Source organism: Lissotriton vulgaris, chromosome 7 (genome assembly GCF_964263255.1).
Source record: "Lissotriton vulgaris chromosome 7, aLisVul1.2, whole genome shotgun sequence".
NCBI classification, from domain to species: Eukaryota; Metazoa; Chordata; class Amphibia; order Caudata; family Salamandridae; genus Lissotriton; species Lissotriton vulgaris.
Window position 1 is genome coordinate 1262034070 of NC_141695.1, and position 19053 is coordinate 1262053122.

At 49.3% G+C, this 19053-nt stretch overlaps 1 protein-coding gene across 1 annotated transcript in view; it reads right to left on the minus strand.

The window, feature by feature from the left end:
- Positions 1 to 19053, minus strand: part of LOC147703375 (uncharacterized) — a 395930-nt gene that overhangs the window by 77752 nt on the left and 299125 nt on the right. The window lies entirely within an intron of this gene.

A 19053-nucleotide genomic window follows, 5' to 3' on the forward strand; every position in this document is an offset into this window, starting at 1 on the left:
CCGAGCAGCTGCTCACTACCACAGACGGTTTTCAGTACCTGGGCATATATATCACTCTAGATAGGGCGCTTTCATTCCGCAATAACGTAGAACGAGTTATGACGGGTGCAATTGAAGACATGACCAGATGGAGGCAACTGACGCTCACCCTACTAGGCAGGGCGGCCATGTATAAAATGATTACTCTCCCCAAGTTCCTCTATGCACTCCAGAATGAGTACTACCCACTCCCGGCTACCACAATCTCCAAAATACATGCAGACCTACGTTCGTTCCTATGGCTGGGGAAGCAACCACGAATTGCCCTCCAGACACTCCAACGACACCAGTATAGTCGGGGGATCTCACTGCCCAACCTAGAGGCGTATTACTGGGCGGAACACCTGACACCCATAAATGACTGGATACACGCCCCGGCAGATCACCCGACATATGCGCTGGAGAGGCATAAGCTGTCACCTCATACTAGACTGTACTACTTATACAGGGGAAAGGTGCGGAGGTCGCTCCTACCGGCGACAATGATCACGCTGAGGGCATGGACACGAGCCACGAAACGCATGGGATGGGAGGGGAGACTGACACGTCAGACGCCGCTATGGCACTGCCAATGGCTCACTGAAATAAAGAAACTGAAGGGGTTCCAGAGGTGGGACGACATAGGTATCTCACATATTGGGGATGTGATATGCAAGGGTGAATTGAAATCGTTTCACATGCTACAGACAGAATTTGGATTGCATTGTTCACAACTGTTTAAACACACCCAGTTCGCACATGCGTGGAGGGCCCAAAATGTAACACTAGCAGACATACTGGAATACGCACCACTAGAAGGTAGACTTCTTCAGGAACAGATGGTACATCAGGCGGTCTCCCTCACATATAAGACACTAACGAACAACATGTTGGGTGACTTAATTTATTTATTTATTTATTTATTTAGAAGTTTTCTATAGCGCTAACAAGACCCGGAGGTAGCAGAGCGCTTTACAATAGAGGGAATGAAAAGAGAACAACATGACACAAATCCAATAAAGCGATCAGCGAGCGACAATTTGGAATGCGGAAAAGTTCGGACAGCAGGACTTCTTGGTAGCAGGATTCAATGTTACTGCATGGGTTCAGGGGACGCTTGCTGATCCAGGGTACCCGCAACCAAGGGATCGGATCAGGCACAAGGATTTGAGTTGGCTCTTGAATTCTGAATAGGACGGTATAGTTCTGATGTGCGGGGGGGGTGGCGTTCCATATTTTGGGAGCATTTCCTGAGAACGAGCAGTCCGCAGTTCTCTTCTTTCTGGTTTTTGGTAGGATGAGCAGCAGGGAGTTGGAGCTTCTCAAGCTTCTGGCTTGGCCTGCTTTTTTGAGCTTGTTTGCCAAGTATTCCGGTTTGCCGGTGTGGAGGGCCTTGTGGGTGAGGCAGGCCGTTCTGAAGGTGCTCCGCATTTCCGCAGGGAGCCATTCGAGTTCTTTGAGTGCCGGGGAGATGTGGTCAGATTTTTTGCAGCCTGTGATCATTCTCGCTGCCGCATGAAGTGTTGTTTTAGAGGGGCCAGGTGCGATTTGGGGATGCCTGTTAGGATTGAGTTCCCATAGTCCAGTCTTGATAGAACTAGAGATTGCGTGGCTAGTTTGAGGTCCTTGTTGGGAATGTAAGGTTTGATTTTGTTCAGAAGTCTGAGGTTGAGAAATGCGCTTTTTGCCGAGTTCTTAATGTGGTTTGTCAGGGTTAGTTTGGGGTCTAGGGTGAAGCCCAGGGATTTGACGGAGTCGGCTAGCGTGAGGTTACCTTTGAGAGCATCGATCGATTTTAGCCACTCAGTGATTTGAGCTATGCCATCTTTGTTTGAGATGAGGAGTGTTTCTGTCTTGTCGGGGTTGAGTTTCAGGTGATTCTTTGTCAACCAGTCTTGAACTTCATTTAGGACATCGTTAAGTCTGTGGATGTCTTTAAGAGAAGAGGTTTCTAGGTAAATCTGCGTGTCATCCGCGTAGAGGTGGAAGTGGATGTTGGCGTTCCTGAGTAACTTGGCGAGCGGTTCCATGTAGATGTTAAAGAGCTGAGGAGAGAGCACTGATCCTTGCGGGACACCCTTGTTGACCTGCTGGGTTTCGGAGGTGAAGTTCTTCATTTTTATTATTTGCGTACGGTTATGTAGGAAGGAGGAGAACCACTTGAGAACTACCTCGCCGAGGCCGGCTCTTTCTTGAAGGGTCATGATGAGGAGCTTGTGGTCCACCGTGTCGAACGCTGCGGAGAGATCAAGGAGTATGAGGAGGCAGCATTTGTCAGCGTCAAGAGAACCATGAATGTCGTCTATGATGTTCAGCATCGCGGTTTCTGTGCTACGGCCTTGTCTAAAGCCGGATTGGAGGGGGTCCAGGAGGTTGATGTGGTCCAGATGTTGCGTCAGTTGCAGGAGTACGCAGCGTTCAAGTATTTTTGAAAGCAAAGGGAGGTTGGATATCGGTCTAAAATTGTTCAAGTCACTTGAGACTGAGAGGGAAATGGGAGGCGGAAGTGGGGAAGATGGAAGACTTGGATTGGGAGATGGTCCAGATGCACCCCCGGGAGGTAGCGATCAAGTCACGGCTGCGGCTCATTCAACTGAATGTGCTCCATAGGACCTATTTTGATAGAGAGCGTTTCCTTAAGACTTGGAAAATAACTGACCCCACGTGCCTCAGATGTCGGCAACAACGGGGGGACTTCTATCACACCATATGGTCCTGCGACAAAATACAGGTATATTGGGCACACATCTTCACGGAATTGGGGGAGGTCTTGGGCGTAGAGCTGGTACGAGACCCAAAGTTAGCGTTGCTGGGCATGACAAACGAGGTGGACCTGCCACGCCCGCAACTCATATTCCTGGTACTAGCACTAGTGGTGGCCAAGAGGGACGTAGCGAAGCACTGGGGAGCCACAGAAATGCCAGAGATAGAGGAATGGAGAAGGGGCTTAGATCTCTACATGGTGGCAGAGAGAGTGACATATAAGGCAAGAGGATGCCCCAAGAAGTTCAGAAAAGTGTGGGCCAAATGGAGACAATATCATGGTCTTGACGCGGGACAGTAAGATGGAATAGGTTGGTTATGGTGGGTAAAAGGATTGACTGAGACCACAAATGACCCCGTAAGGACATGGATAGGGGAGATAGGCAGCGCCAAGGGGCTGCCGAAGAGATGTGCAATGTACTGTGCTAAGAGGTGCTGTTGGGAGGGGGGGGGTGGTGGGAGGGCGAGACTCTGGATATGGAGACGAAGAACTACACATTAAGGTGCTAGGAAAGATATGATGTGGCAAGCTACAAGTTGGGGAATGTTATCTTGGTTTTATAGAACACAGTTGGGGGGGGAGGGAGGGGATAAAAGTATAAAATGCAGGGATCTGCCATGACATGAACAGCCCGAATGGATGAGTATGCAAAATGCTTCGGGGAATGATCAAAGCTACGCCGCCCGGCCTCTGGGATGTGGGTTTCAGAGCCGTGTGACAAGATATAACCTATGTATAGACGCGGGGGTTGAATGATAATACTGTTTCAGGGCTGGTGATATTCGTATACTTCCTGCAACAAAAATAAAGTTTGAAAAAAAAAAAATGATCACACCAGAAAGTCCTGAAGAACGGAACAGCCAAAGAAGCCATCTCTCCGGACTTGGCTGTCCAGGCAGTAGTGTCTTGCGAACGTGTGCAGCGAGGCCCACGTAGCTGCCTGACAGATGTCCTGCAAGGGGACTCCCCGACCCAGGGCCGCCGTGGCCCGAGTGGAGTGGGCCCTCAGCCCAACAGGAGGCTCCTTTTTAGCCAAAGAATAGCACGCCTTGATGCACAAGACGACCCATCGTAAAGAGTTGGTCATCCACCCGGAACTGGCGTGTGCGATCCAGATAGTATGAGAGCGCACGTTTTGGGTCCAGACGGTGGAGCCTCTCTTCCTCTTTTGAGGTATGCGGAGGCGGAAAGAAGGTGGGCAAGGTGATGGACTGCCCGATGTGGAAGGCTGTGACTACCTTGGGCAGGAAAGAGGGTCGTGTCCGCAACACAACTTTGTCCAGATGGACGGAAAGGAAAGAAGGTTTAGAAGAGAGGGCCTGGAGCTCACTCACTCTCCTGGCAGAAGTGATGGCAACCAGGAATGCAGTCTTAAGGGTGAGAAGACGAAGAGGACAGTTATGAAGTGGCTCAAAGGGAGCGCACATCAGGTAAGTCAGAACCACGTTCAAGTCCCACTGAGGCATCACGAAAGGAACAGGGGGAAACATATGAGTGATGCCCTTCAAGAACCTATTGACAACCGGGGACTTGAACAAAGAAGGCTGATCAGGTAGCCGTAAGAAGGCGGAAAGGGCAGAAAGGTAGCCCTTGATAGTGCCCAGAGCAGAGCAGAGCCCTGCTGGGCAAGAGAGAGAAGAAAGAGGAGAACCTCTGAAAGGGGAGCAGAGAGTGGATCCACAGCATTGTGTAAATTTGTTCCACCTGCAGGCGTATACCGATTTTGTGGAGGGATGCCTGGCTGCCAGAATCACATCGCAGACATCAGGCGGCAAGTCAAATGGCCTCAACTGTCACCGCTCAATCTCCACGCATGGAGGTGGAGACTGGACAGGTTCGGGTGGAGGACCGTCCCCTGCTGCTGCGACAGAAGGTCCTCCTGAAGAGGCAGACGAATCGGGGGATCGACAGACATACTGAGTAGCTCGGGATACCAATATCTACGTGCCCTGTCCGGAGCCACAAGGATGACTTGGGCCCGGTCGCGCCTGATCTTCTTCAGCACTCTGGGCAGAAGTGGTATAGGCGGAAAGACGTACAACAGACCGCAACTCCACTCGCGACGAAAAGCCTCTCTGAGCGAGTGCCCCCTTGGAAATTCCAACGCGCCTGCCAGGTGTTAAACCACCAGGGTCATGCCCTGATGTTCCAGCCACTGCCAGAGGCGCAAAGCCTCCTGGCAGAGGGTCCACGACTCCACCCCGCCCTGTTTATTGGAGTACCACATGGCGGTGGTGTTGTCCGTGAACACCTGCACTACACTCCCCCGGACAAAGAGGAGGAATGCTTTCAGTGCAAGCCGGATCGCCCGCATCTCCAGAAGGTTGATGTGGAGCCGGGACTCCGCCGGAGACCAGAGGCCTCTGATCTCCGCCTCTCCTATGTGGCCCCCCCCAGCCCAGGAGGGACGTGTCCATCACAACTACGTGCTCCAGTTGGGGTAGGGAGAGGGATCTGCTGCTGACCCAATCGCGGTCCATGAGCCACCACTGCAACTGTCTTGCAGTGCCCTCCTAGATCAAGACCTGGTCGGACAAGTTGCCCTGATGCTGGGCCCACTGAAACTTCAGGTACCACTGCAGAGCTCGTATCCGTCACCTGGCGTGATGCACCAGAAGGATGCAGGAGGCCATCAGCCCCAGAAGCCGCAGCGTCAACCTGACCGAGACTCGGGATAAAGGCTAAAAGATCGGAATCAGAGCCTGAATATCCCGAACCCGCTGTTCGGGAGGATAAACCCGAAACTGTGCCGAGTCTAGAACCGCTCTGATGAAGAGGAGCTTCTGAGAGAGACACAGGTGTGACTTTGGCACATTGATGGAGAACCACTGCAGGTGCAGGAGGTCGGCCGTAGTCTGAAGGTGGCTGTTGACTGTCTGGGGCGAGCCCACCTTCAACAACCAGTCGTCAAGATAGGGGAAGACCTACACCCCTAATCTGCGCAGATGAGCTGCGACCACCGCCATCACTTTCGTGAACACCCGAGGGGCGCTGGTAAGGCCGAAGGGGAGCATGGTAAACTGAAAGTGCTTGTGGCCTACTGTGAACCGCAGGTAACGCCGGTGGTCAGGCAGGACGTGGATGTGAAAATAAGCATCCTGCAAGTCCAACGCTACCATCCAGTCTCCCGGGTCCAGGGCAGCTAAGACCTGTGCCAGTGTCAGCATCATGAACTTCTCCTTCCGGAGGAAGTCGCTGACGTTCCGCAGGTCCAAGATAGGGCATGTAGTGGGAGTAGCAACCACACCCTACTTCTGGCCCAGGAACGTGCTCGATGGCCCCCTTGGCCAAGAGGGCCGTAACTTCCTCTCGCAGAAGATTCAAGTGATCCCCGACACGCGGTGGTACTGCGGTGGCATGGCTGGAGGGGTCGCCTCGAAGGGGAGGGAGTAGCCCTTTCGGGCAATTTGCAGCATCCCACCTGTCTGACGTGATAGTGCGCCAGTGGAGGAGGTGATGGCGAACCCTGCCCCCCACTGGCGTCACATGGGCCTGAAAGCTCGGACTAGGAGGGCTTTGAGGCGGATGCTGCGGGGGTGGATGTGGACTGGCCTCGCCGTTGTCCCCGGACACCGCCACAGCAGTTACCACGTTCGCCACCGCGCTGGATGTTAGCCTGCGGCCCATGGCTTGCAGGAAGTGTGGGGGCGCCCCTTCCTTGGCCACGAAAGGAGCAAAAGGCAGCAGTTTGCTGGCGCGGGCCGACAGGCCCAAGGACTTGGCTAAGCCCTGGAGTCCTTAAAGCGCTCCAGCGCACAGTCTTCCTTGTCGCCAAAGAGACGACGGCCATCAAACGGCATGTCCATAAGGGTGTTTTGGACATCATCCGAAAAGTTGGCGGACCTCAGCTAGGCGTGGCGACAAATCGCCACCGTCGTTGCCATCGCCCTGCCTAACGAGTCCGTTGTATCCAGCCCACACCGAATGGAATACCGTGCCGCATCTCGACCCTCCACAAGGGCTTGGGCGATTTTAGTCCGGGCCTCCTCCGGACATTGTGGCAGCACGTCCGAGACCGTGTCCCACAGAGAATGGGAATAACGGCCCAGGAGGCACGCAGTGTTAACTGACCGCAAACCCAAACTCAGTGAGGAGAACATTTTCTTACCAAACTGTTCGTACCTCTTGGATTCCCGATCCGGGGGAGCCGTCGGGAATGCGGTCTGGGAGTTAGAGGCCAGTATGACCAGGCTCTCGGGAGTGGGGTGGGTGAACAGGGAGCAAAGGGTCGCCCAGAGCCGGGCGGTGGCGTCTGGCCACGTTCCTATCTACAGGGGGACCTGTAGCGGGCCTGGACCAAGTGCCCAGAAGAACGTCAGACAAGGCCTCATTAAACGGCAACAGAGGCTCTGAAGAGCTTGCTTGCAGTTTAAGGACCTCAGTGAGGAGGTTAGTCCTCACAGCCGCGATGGGGAGTTCAGGGGATAAGGCCTTGGCCGCCCGCGTCAACACCACACTATAAAAAATAGACATATACTGAATAGTATATATGACCTCTGCCCAGCCGGGCAGGTTTCTTTAATTATCCAAAAAAATTTTATGTTACTCAGTGTAAACGACAGTTGTACAAAAGTGGGCACAGCCTGTGACCCACAAGGGACAAGAACAAAACAAGTGACACAAACAGTTATGTAGAAGTGCACAAAGGCGGTCTGTACTCGTTCCATGGTAATACAGACTAGTATACAATCTCAGCAACCCATTGTTGTTCAGAATTTATGTAGTCAAATCAACATATGGTGCATTTAGGTCGACGACGTTTCGATGCAGTTACACAATACTTGCATCATCATCAGGACAGAAAAATATATGTCATGTTTGTCTTGGAAAATTATTTAAAAAGCCTTTGTTTTGCGAGTTTACATAATACATAGAAAAAGGAAGGAAACAAAAAATAAAAAATAGGAAGAAATCATTAGAAACGATTAGGCATGAAAACAATTCATTTCATATTGAACAACACTATTCGACAATTTCTATAGTGCTGTGTGGAAGAACTGAATACATTCAGTGCAATGAGGCACATGCTAGTGATTTAAAAAGAAACATTCAAAGGTGTTTCCAGGTGTGATAAACGACGTAGTGACAGAAGTTGTGTGAAAAGCTACGGATACACTAAATGCCATGGGGCATCTACTAGTGATTTAAAAAGGAACCAGCACAAGTGTGCGTTTCAGGTGTGAAAAGCGGCGCAGTGACAGGAGATGTTTGAATAACTGTGAATCTGAGGGGCTTGTGAGGATACCTCGGAGTAGTAAAGGCGGCGCAGTTTCAATGGTGTTCCAATTTACGGTGATCATGCTTGTGGCCGTGGGCGCCAGGCGGACCAGTGAGTTAAAATGGGCGCTACGCCTGTTCGAAGATCGGCACAGTGAAGTGGGAGGTGTTATAATATAGTGCTTTGAAAGCGAGGTTTCATGGCTAAACAAGCGTAATTATCAACCTGATGCGACGTATATAGGAAGAGAGTACCTCGTAATTTAACAGAGTGGCTGCATGGTAGGCTTTCCTCGGAGCGTTAAAAACTAAGGAGATAAAAGTTGGATAAGCTATCAGAATAGCTCCAGTGTTTGCAATACGTGCAATTTGAGGTGATTAGGGGTTTAAAAATGAATACTCACGATAGTGTCATTTCCGTGAGAAGAATTGGGAGGCTGAAACAAGGGGAGGATAAGTTAGGTCTCCCGAAGGAATGCAACAAACTGCGGGGAAGTCGAGGGACAGTGATACACTTACATGTTCAAGCCGAAGGTCGCGCTTGGTCCTGGTTAGTGTTTCTGAGGGATCTGGCGGGAAATAAAACTCGCCATTAGTGGTCTGCCCTAGGAAATCTATCAGTAACGTAACGGGCAAGGAGCGGTACTTACAATTAGGTGCAGCATGATGGCTGAAGGAGGGGGTTCTGGCGGAGATCGCTAGTTGGCTGGCACACATGATCCATAATTATAATGGAAAAAGGACTACACGCCGGCGTCAATGGCTACAGCGGCCATCTTGTAGTGGGGTTTGGATTAAGGGAATTCAGCTGGGTAGGTTACATTCAGAGGTGAAATGCTTATCACGATAAGGAATAATTCATTAATACACGGTAGATTAACGTAGTTGTAATTAAGGCATAAGAGGGAGGTGACTACGCCTGAATAAATAACAAGGTGGTTATAGGGTGGGGGTGAGGGTGATGCGGCGCAAGGAGGGTGAAGGTGCTCAGTGAACAATACTAGTCATATTTACAATTTATACTCATAAATTACAGTTTCATAGTAACGAGGTCCAGTCCTCAACTCTGTTTAGTCCTTTTCGAATGCTGTCAGTTCTTAGGATCCAGTGGAGTTCCACTTTATTCAACAGTTGAGAGATATCACCTCCTCTTGGGGGCGGCTTTACTTGTGTGATCACTGTCCAAACAAAGTCATTTTGGTGATAAGCATTTCACCTCTGAATGTAACCTACCCAGCTGAATTCCCTTAATCCAAACCCCACTACAAGATGGCCGCTGTAGCCATTGACGCCGGCGTGTAGTCCTTTTTCCATTATAATTATGGATCATGTGTGCCAGCCAACTAGCGATCTCCGCCAGAACCCCCTCCTTCAGCCATCATGCTGCACCTAATTGTAATTACCGCTCCTTGCCCGTTACGTTACTGATAGATTTCCTAGGGCAGACCACTAATGGCGAGTTTTATTTCCCGCCAGATCCCTCAGAAACACTAACCAGGACCAAGCGCGACCTTCGGCTTGAACATGTAAGTGTATCACTGTCCCTCGGCTTCCCCGCAGTTTGTTGCATTCCTTCGGGAGACCTAACTTATCCTCCCCTTGTTTCAGCCTCCCAATTCTTCTCACGGAAATGACACTATCGTGAGTATTCATTTTTAAACCCCTAATCACCTCAAATTGCACGTATTGCAAACACTGGAGCTATTCTGATAGCTTATCCAACTTTTATCTCCTTAGTTTTTAACGCTCCGAGGAAAGCCTACCATGGAGCCACTCTGTTAAATTACGAGGTACTCTCTTCCTATATACGTCGCATCAGGTTGATAATTACGCTTGTTTAGCCATGAAACCTCGCTTTCAAAGCACTATATTATAACACCTCCCACTTCACTGCGCCGATCTTCGAACAGGCGTAGCGCCCATTTTAACTCACTGGTCCGCCTGGCGCCCACGGCCACAAGCATGATCACCGTAAATTGGAACACCATTGAAACTGCGCCGCCTTTACTACTCCGAGGTATCCTCACAAGCCCCTCAGATTCACAGTTATTCAAACATCTCCTGTCACTGCGCCGCTTTTCACACCTGAAACGCACACTTGTGCTGGTTCCTTTTTAAATCACTAGTAGATGCCCCATGGCATTTAGTGTATCCGTAGCTTTTCACACAACTTCTGTCACTGCGTCGTTTTTCACACCTGGAAACACCTTTGAATGTTTCTTTTTAAATCACTAGCATGTGCCTCATTGCACTGAATGTATTCAGTTCTTCCACACAGCACTATAGAAATTGTCGAATAGTGTTGTTCAATATGAAATGAATTGTTTTCATGCCTAGTCGTTTCTAATGATTTCTTCCTATTTTTTATTTTTTGTTTCCTTCCTTTTTCTATGTATTATGTAAACTCGCAAAACAAAGGCTTTTTAAATAATTTTCCAAGACAAACATGACATATATTTTTCTGTCCTGATGATGATGCAAGTATTGTGTAACTGCATCGAAACGTCGTCGACCTAAATGCACCATATGTTGATTTGACTACATAAATTCTGAACAACAATGGGTTGCTGAGATTGTATACTAGTCTGTATTACCATGGAATGAGTACAGACCGCCTTTGTGCACTTCTACATAACTGTTTGTGTCACTTGTTTTGTTCTTGTCCCTTGTGGGTCACAGGCTGTGCCCACTTTTGTACAACTGTCGTTTACACTGAGTAACATAAAAAAAATTTGGATAATTAAAGAAACCTGCCCGGCTGGGCAGAGGTCATATATACTATTCAGTATATGTCTATTTTTTACTCTGATTCTCAATGTCTAGGGTCCCCTGTTCTATAAAATAGCCTATTGCCCAAGGACCCTAGTGTGATTCCTTTTGGGGTTCCCTTGTCGTGTCAAAACACAACACCACACTATAGGCAGCCCCCTCCTCCGTAGCCACGGTAGGAGGGGAGACAAAACCAGTGTATGGCGAAGTGTCCAAACCACTGGCATCCCCTAGCTCACCTGCCCAGTCCTGATAAGACTGACACTCATGTGCCAGAGGGTCCTTATACCCCTCTCAATCCGCCTAGCCACCCATCTCCTGGTACTTAGGGTCAAATGATGGGGCCGGATCATAGAGGAAAAATTCTTCTCTCGACGTCCAATGCGGTGTCTGGCGGCGCCGCTCCGGCGTCGGAACCGGGTCGAGGGGGGACCGGGGACGACATTGTCCGGGGACGGTGTCTGGGGAGACACCCTAGGAGCCGGTGCCGGCGGGGTCGTAAGGTCGACCAGCGGCGACCCGGAACCGGATCCAGTGGGGCCCTGCGGCGTCAGGACCAAAGTCGCCGACGGCGCCGGGGCCGAAGCACCCGGCCCACTTGGGCTTCCAGTCGGGACCATGGGACCCGAAGTCCCCGCAGAACCCGACGGAAGAGTGAGCGACCTCATGGCCGTGAGGAAGGCATCACTCTCCTCCGGCGTCGTGTTCTGCCCAGGGACCGCCGGGTATGGAGCAGGCCGCGACGCCTGTGACTCCGGGGGAGCCGCGTGGGCGATGTCGCCCGAACCCCCGGCCGCGTCGCGCGAGCGTCGAGGGGAGTCAGAAGAGCGATGTCGCTTCTTCGACTTCTTGTGCCTCTTACCTGAGGACTTGGAGCCCGAGGAGTGGTGTCGACTCTCCGAGCTGTGATGACTTCGGCCCCGCGACCGTTCCCTCGACCTCCTTCCCGACCAGGACCTCGAACGGCGTGGGCCGACTGCCGGAGCTCGAGGCGCTTGCGGGACCGCTCTCCCATAGCCTTCGACGTCAAGGCCCGGCAGTCGGGGCACGACTTGTCATAGTGGTCGGACCCCAGGCAATGTAGACACCGCGATGGGGGTCGGTAACCAAAATCAGTCGGCTGCAGTCGACACAGGGCTTGAACCCAGGCATCCCTACCGACACCGTCGGAGTCGTTCGACTTCGAAGAAAGATCAAAAATGATCAAAAAAGTTTAGTCAAAAATGAACTAAGGGTACCACTTTTTCCAGATCGGCGCTTGCTGGTGCAGAAAAAAGAAGAACTGACGTCATCCCGGCGCCAACAACGCCGATGACGGACGCAGAGCCGCAGACGACGCCTACCGACGCCCAAGGGTACTGCTATGCAAAAGTTTCCGGATCCAGCCTGACGCCTGGGGTTATTCTAAGGTAAGGAATCTAATACTAACCTGTTTCTTTCAGATCCATATGACGAGGACCTTTGCTGCTGGTATGAGCCTCTTCATGACGTGGTACTCCTGCCCCTGGAAGGAGCTTTCCGTGTACTGAAGCGTACCAAGAGACCCAGCCGTCTCTGTATCTTTCTTTATCTCTTGGAGGGCATCATCTATGTGTTTTCCGAATAATGCCTCTCCGTCGAAGGGGAGGCCCAAGATCTTATTCTGGACCTCTGGCCTGAACCACGTCGCTCTGAGCCATCCCTGGCGACGAAGTACTGCAGCTCCAGCCAAAGATCTAAAAGCTGTAGTGGTGATGTCCATGGCACAATCTATCACCTCAACCGACGTCGCTTCCCCTTCTTGCAGAATTTTCTTGGCCTCACCTTTTGCCTCCTGTGGAAGTTGATCCAAATAAGGTGAAAGGTCACACCACAATTGGTGATCATACCTGCCCAATATAGCCAGAGCATTCGCCGCTCGCACCAAAAGCCTAGCCCTTGATGAGAACCTCTTTCCTGCGTTATTAAGATGCCTGCCCTCCTTATCAGGAGGAGTTGTAAGGGGTGCCGAAGGGTTGCAGGACTTCCTCTGTGCCACCTGTGATATCACAGAGTCCAGTTTAGGTTGTTCAGTCAAGATCGTTAGACCATCTTCAGGCGCCTTATATTACTTTTCCAGGTGTGGCAGGACTGGAATAACAGTAGCCGGGTTTTTCATAGCCTTAAGACCCTCATCCCACACATGCTCCACAATGGGTATAGATCGGGTCACCTTCCTATAGGGCTCTTTAAAGTCATAGAGAAAACACTCCGTCTGTACGGAAGGCATAGGCAGTTTGAACCGGCTTGATGCTCTTTCCGTCAGCTTATGGAAACCCCCGACATCCGCTGGGGGAGAATCCACCGGATCTAGGTTAGGCGATACGGGATCCGGGATCACATATTCATCCCATTCTAAGCCTTGATTAGGCCTGTTATCAATATTCTGATCCTCATCCGAGGAAAAATCCTGTATGTCTGGTAGTGTTAAAGGAATATTCAAAGCAGGTGTTGGAGGCTGAGAGAACACCTGAGTTGGCAACACTGGAGAAATCATCAATGGAGTTGTAGGGGCAGTCGTAGTTTGAACTACCAGGACAGACTCTGCCTGAGTCGTAACTTGAGAGGACCTGTTTTTCTAGTCCTGCAGCATACCATGAAGAACCGCCAAAAGTGAGGAAGGACAGACACCATTTCTTGGCCTGCGGATTCTTGACGTTGGTAAGAATGTTGGTAAGTACATTCATGAAGAAACTTGCCCTCAGAATCAGTGTCCTGACTTTTAAACAGCAGATGAGATGGACTGTGGGCATACCCAAAAGAGTCCTGATCCTCTTCGTCAGAATCCTCCTCTTCTTCTTCTAGTAACAAAGCGGGAGATAAGGAGGTAACCCTCCTTGGAGAGGTCATGTCCGGAGTTATCCGTTTCAAGGAAATAGTTATCCTCTCCGTCGACGACAGAGAAGGTGAAGGTATAACCGTTGTTGACGTCGTCGATGGAAGAGCCACCGTTAACGGACGGACTGCCGTCGACGAGATGGGCATCATCGACACTGTCGTCGACGAGACCGTCGACAATCCTACCGTCGTCGTCGTCATGGTCGTCGTTGAAGCACTCGTCGACGACACCGTCGTAGTCACCATCATCGGCGAAATCCTCGTCGCCGAAATTCCCGTCAACATCCTAGTGGACGTCGCCGACGATCCTGTCGACAACGATTGCGCCGTCGACGAGCCCGTTGACGGCACAACTTTAGTCACCTTAGATTTAGACGCCTTTGTCGAAGGAGTCTTCTGCTGCGTTGTCGACGACTTGGAGCTTTTCCCAGACTTCTCAGAAGACTGAGAAGACGTTTTTTTGAACGTTGAAGCAGTCTCCACCACTGCTGAAGGTGTAGATGGTCCCTCCCTCTCCTTTTCACAGTGGGGAGGAGATTTGACAGGACTTTGGCGCTCAGACTCATGGGGGGTCTTTTTGTGGCCTTAACTGGACGCTCCACAGAAGGTGAAGGGGAAACCCTACCCCTTTTGACTGACCTTCTAGATGATGTAGCTGAAGAAGAATCCTCAATGTCACTTGACACTGTCTCTTTTCTGGACTTCAATTTTTGGAGCCAAGTGGGGAGGCAACCCTCACGGTCCCAGAGGGACTTTGTAGAGAAGTTCGGCAGATCTTGCAGTCCGCAGCCTTATGATCAGGATACCGGCAATATATACAGTCCTTATGCCTGTCCTCTACATATAACCTTTTCTTGCCACAGGTGGAACATGACTTGAAAAGGGCCTTCTTCTCCTTGTCAGACATTTCAGAAGAAACCCTAAACAATCCTAAAAAGTTGAAGAAAATCTCTCAAAAGAGTAGAAAATGAGCAGAGCTCAAAGGAGACTCCCTAAGCACAACGTGCGGTAGAAAATCTGAGGCTCTGAGATTCCTTCAGGAGGGTTCTATGGGGTGAGGCTCCTCTGATTGGCTGAGGCTTAGTTTTGGTCTCTTTTACAAAAAGAGGCGGATATGCTACAAACGGGAATGAGGCCTAGGCCTTTTTTTTTCTTTCTCTTTTGCACATACTGCTGTGTTATTTTTGTTACCGAGGCTCCCATTCCGACGAATGGAAATGATACAAGCTATGGGAATCTATGAAAGTTCCAATACTGGGGCAAGGTGCGATTCCTGGCAGTTGCGGGACACTCAGATGTATCACTGTCATAATAGAGACTGAATTCAATGCTGAGGACTCTATTACTGCCGGTGAGCCTACATGTTTATAGTTGCTGGCTAAAGTGGTCTCATGGCCAGTACTGGCAGTCGTCATGCTTTCCAAGTTTAACCATTTTCAATGCCATTGCTTTTAGTTATGAACAATGTTACTATGTGTGTACCGCACATTCCGTGAGATCAAAATCAATAAATATTTAAGGCTCTTGGCAGATTGGCAATATTACATGCACATTATTTATGGCAACATTGCGTTTGATTTAACATGTTGCAGACTAAATTGCTGCCGGTGAGCTTAGAACAACACTATTATCAATGAAAGTGGCTTTTTGGCCTGTTGTTAAAAGGCGGCACAATGGTCATAAGCAAAGATCGCTAAATAATCAATTTGGGCATTTCACATGTGCGGTTGTTAGATCTGTGGCTAGGGGTGAGTGTCAGGAACGATTCAGCACTCCATCCGTCATCTCCTTTTGTTTGTTTGTTCGTCCCAAGTTGGCAGGGTATGCCTAGACGTGGGTCCCTTGCTCAATTTGCCACTGGATTCAAGCTAGCCTGACTGATAAGGGGTGTTACGCCAAAACCAGTCCCGGGATGCTTGTTTCTGGTCCAGGGAAGACTTGGATTGGCAGTTCGGGGTGGACTGTTACCATGAGGCACAGGTTCAAGACTGATTTGCATATGGCTGGGTCTGAACTGGGGTGGCGAAGTGAGCTAAAGAACAATGATGGATTCAACCAAGATCTGTGACTTGGGGTGAATCTCTGAAAAGTTTCAGTGCCTCGTCCATCATCTCCTTTTGTTCGCTTTGTTCGATCTAAGTTGGCAGGGTATGCCCAGACATGGGTCCCTTGCTCACTTTTCCACTGGATTTAAGTTAGCCTGGCTGATGAGGGGTGTTACCCCGAAACCAGTCACATGAAGCTTGTTTCCGGTTCAGCGAAGACTTGACTTGGCAGTTCGGGCTGGACTGTTCCAGTGAGGCACAGGGTCAAGATTGATTTGGATATGGCTGGGTCTGAACTGGGGTGGCGAAGAGAGCTAAAGAACGATGATGGATACAACCCCGATCTGTGGCTTGGGGTGAGTGTCTGAAAAGTTTCAGTGCTCCGTCCATCATCTCCGTCTGTTTATTAAGTGCAAGGCAAACATGGCTATATTAACATTGTTACAGAGGGTTCCCAATCTGGCGACTGATAATAATTCAAGCATGTGAATCTATGAAAGATCCAATGGTGGAGGAAGAAAGTATCCTGCTCCTGTGAAAGGTGAGGTGGGGGTATATTTCCACACACTCCGTCTTGGGCAAGGCAGAGGGGGCTAACTGATTGTAATGTTTCCCCCACTAACTTTGGGAAGGTCTGGGTTTTTAGAAACACCCACACATGGCCACCACTGGTGAACTCATTTATAGCTATGGGAGGCTTGTAGTCAAGCTATCAAACATTTCTTGCCACTGGAAATTATATGCCCCTAAGCTGCAACCCATGTTTGTTAATGCTTATAGTTATTTAAAATGTGAATAACTCAGATACTTGTCTTCAGGTGGTTTCCAATTTTCTGAATCTTATAAATATTGTTAATTCCTTTCCTGGGCATAAGTGATCCACCTATTAAATCCGCCAATTATTTACTGCAATAAATTTAAATGTGATATTTGAAGTATCTGATTTCGGAATTTTACCTTTAAGCAACTGCATGATTCAGCTGATATCTCTTTACTATCTGATGACCTGGAAGCACTTTTTGCTGATTCTTCTATTGCAGCTCCAAAATTAATAATGAATCTTATGAACTTAAGTGTATTGTATAACGTCATACCAGTTATTACATACTCTAGTCGAAAATAGTCTTTTGTCCCATGACAGCAGTGAATTTACATTTTCTTCTAAGCTCAATTGTAAGAGCCTTTAAATCTTAGTGCTTACAGAGAGAAACTATTAATGTACTTGCAGGCGAGATTAATGATAAATGTCTGTATTTAATGAATAGAACAAATCTGCCATTTGCCTACTGTCGATTCACGGCATTAGCCCACACAACTTTATCTTTAGATACCAATGATAGAAATATATGGATAGATTTTCCAAAGGCCAAGTCTGACTTCCAAAAAATCTTCTTGAAACCAACGTGTCTAATCCTGCTAGTACCGGATCCATCAACATCTAAATCAGGCCCTATATCTAGCTGCATATTCCTCATCTCAGAATTTACCCATTTACCCAGAGTCAGACTGGATTGAGAAGATTTTTCGTGAGCTGTACCCCTGCGTATCGGTAGGTGCGCCGTTCAGCTCTTTATGCGTCATCAGCATTCTCCGTACCAGAAGTGACATCCGCAGCACCTATATAGGCGCCACCCAGGCATGCTGATGTCAGTTTCTTTTCACGACTTTCCACACCAGAAGCGCTGAGCCATGAAGAACACTGACCACTGGTGTGGAAAACTAGGGCTCTGAAAGGGGAACAGCCCTGTCCCTAGAAATCCATTCAGAAAGCTGGAATATGGGTGGGCGGTAAGGAATCTGCTGCTGGAGAAATTGCTTCCACAAGATAAGTCATTACCAAAGGTAAGTTACTTGTTCCTCTGATAGAGACTTCTAGCCACAGATTCCTTACCCTAGAATAGATACCCAAGCAATACCATCCACGGTCGTGGGTCTGCGGACCAATTTCAAAAGAGGAAGTCCTGCAGAATCAAGAGGGCAGAATGCCCATCCCTACAGACCTGACTGTCCAGACAGTAATGTTTGGTGAATGTGTGCAGGGAAGATCATGCTGCTGCCTGGAAGATAATAAGGACGGGTACTCCGTCGGCTAACTCAGTGGTCGCAGCTTTAGCTCTGATGGAAGGAGCTTGCAAGCTTTCAGGAGGTTGTTCTTGGCCAATGCGTAGCAGATTTTAATGCAGCGCATGACCCATGTGGAGATGGCCCGCTTCTGCACAGTACAACTTTTATTTGCACCAATATACCCCACAAAGAGTTGGCCGTCCACCTGGAACTCTTAAGTACGGTCAAGGTAGAACAACAATGCTCATTTTTTAGTATAGATAACTGAGTTGTTCTTCTTCTTTAGAGGTATGTGGAGGAGTGTAAAAAGGAGGCAGTGTGATTGATTGGCCTACTTGAAAGAGCATAACCACTTTCAGGAGAAAGGAGGTTCTTGTGTGAAGCACCAGTTTGTCAGAAAAGACTGAGAAGTAAGGCGGCTTGGATGACAAGGCCTGCAGCTCACGTACTCTTTGGGTGGATATAATAGTCAGAAGGAAGGCTGTTCTAATCCTAAAAAGCCTGAGCGGACAATGATGGAGAGGCTTGAAAAAAGCACACATTAAGAATATTATGACTAGATTAAGGTCCCACTGAGGCATGATAAATGATGAAGGAGAAATAAGAGGCAAAAGACCCTTCAGAAACCTATGTACAATAGGAGATTTGAAAAGGGAAGGTTGGTCAGGTAACTGCAAAAAGGCAGAAAAAGCAGAAAGATAGCCCTTAAGAGGGCCCAGAGCACAGCATGCTGGGCAAGGGAAAGAATGAAAAGTAGAATTTCAGAAAGGTGGTCAGAAAGGGTATCAATGTCTTTTTCTGCACACCATGCTATAAATTCTTTCAAACAGCAGGCAAATATCATCTTCGTGGAGGGACACCTGGCTGCTAAGATGACATTGCAGAAGTAGGAAGGCCGAAAGCTGTCAACTGCCACCGCTCAATCAATATACAAGAAGGCGGAGACTGGACAGGTTCGGGTGGAGGACCCTTCCCTGTTGCTGTGACAGAAGATCCTCACGAATGGGCAGCCTGAACGGAGGATTGATGGCCATGCTCAGTCATTCGGGATACCAGACTCTCTGTGTCCAATTCAGAGTTGAAAGGCTTTCAATGTCAGTCTGATTGCATGGAGCTCCAGCAGGTTTATGTGGAGTCCGGATTCCGATTGAGACCAGAGTCCTCTGATCTCCACCTCTCCCAGATGGCCACCCCATCACAGGAGTGAAGCATTTGTCACTACTGTGCGATCTGGTTGGGCAAGGGAGCGGGGTCTGCCTCTGACCCAAACGCGGTTTGTTAGCCACCCCTGCAGATCTTTTGCAGTTCCCTAGATATCTG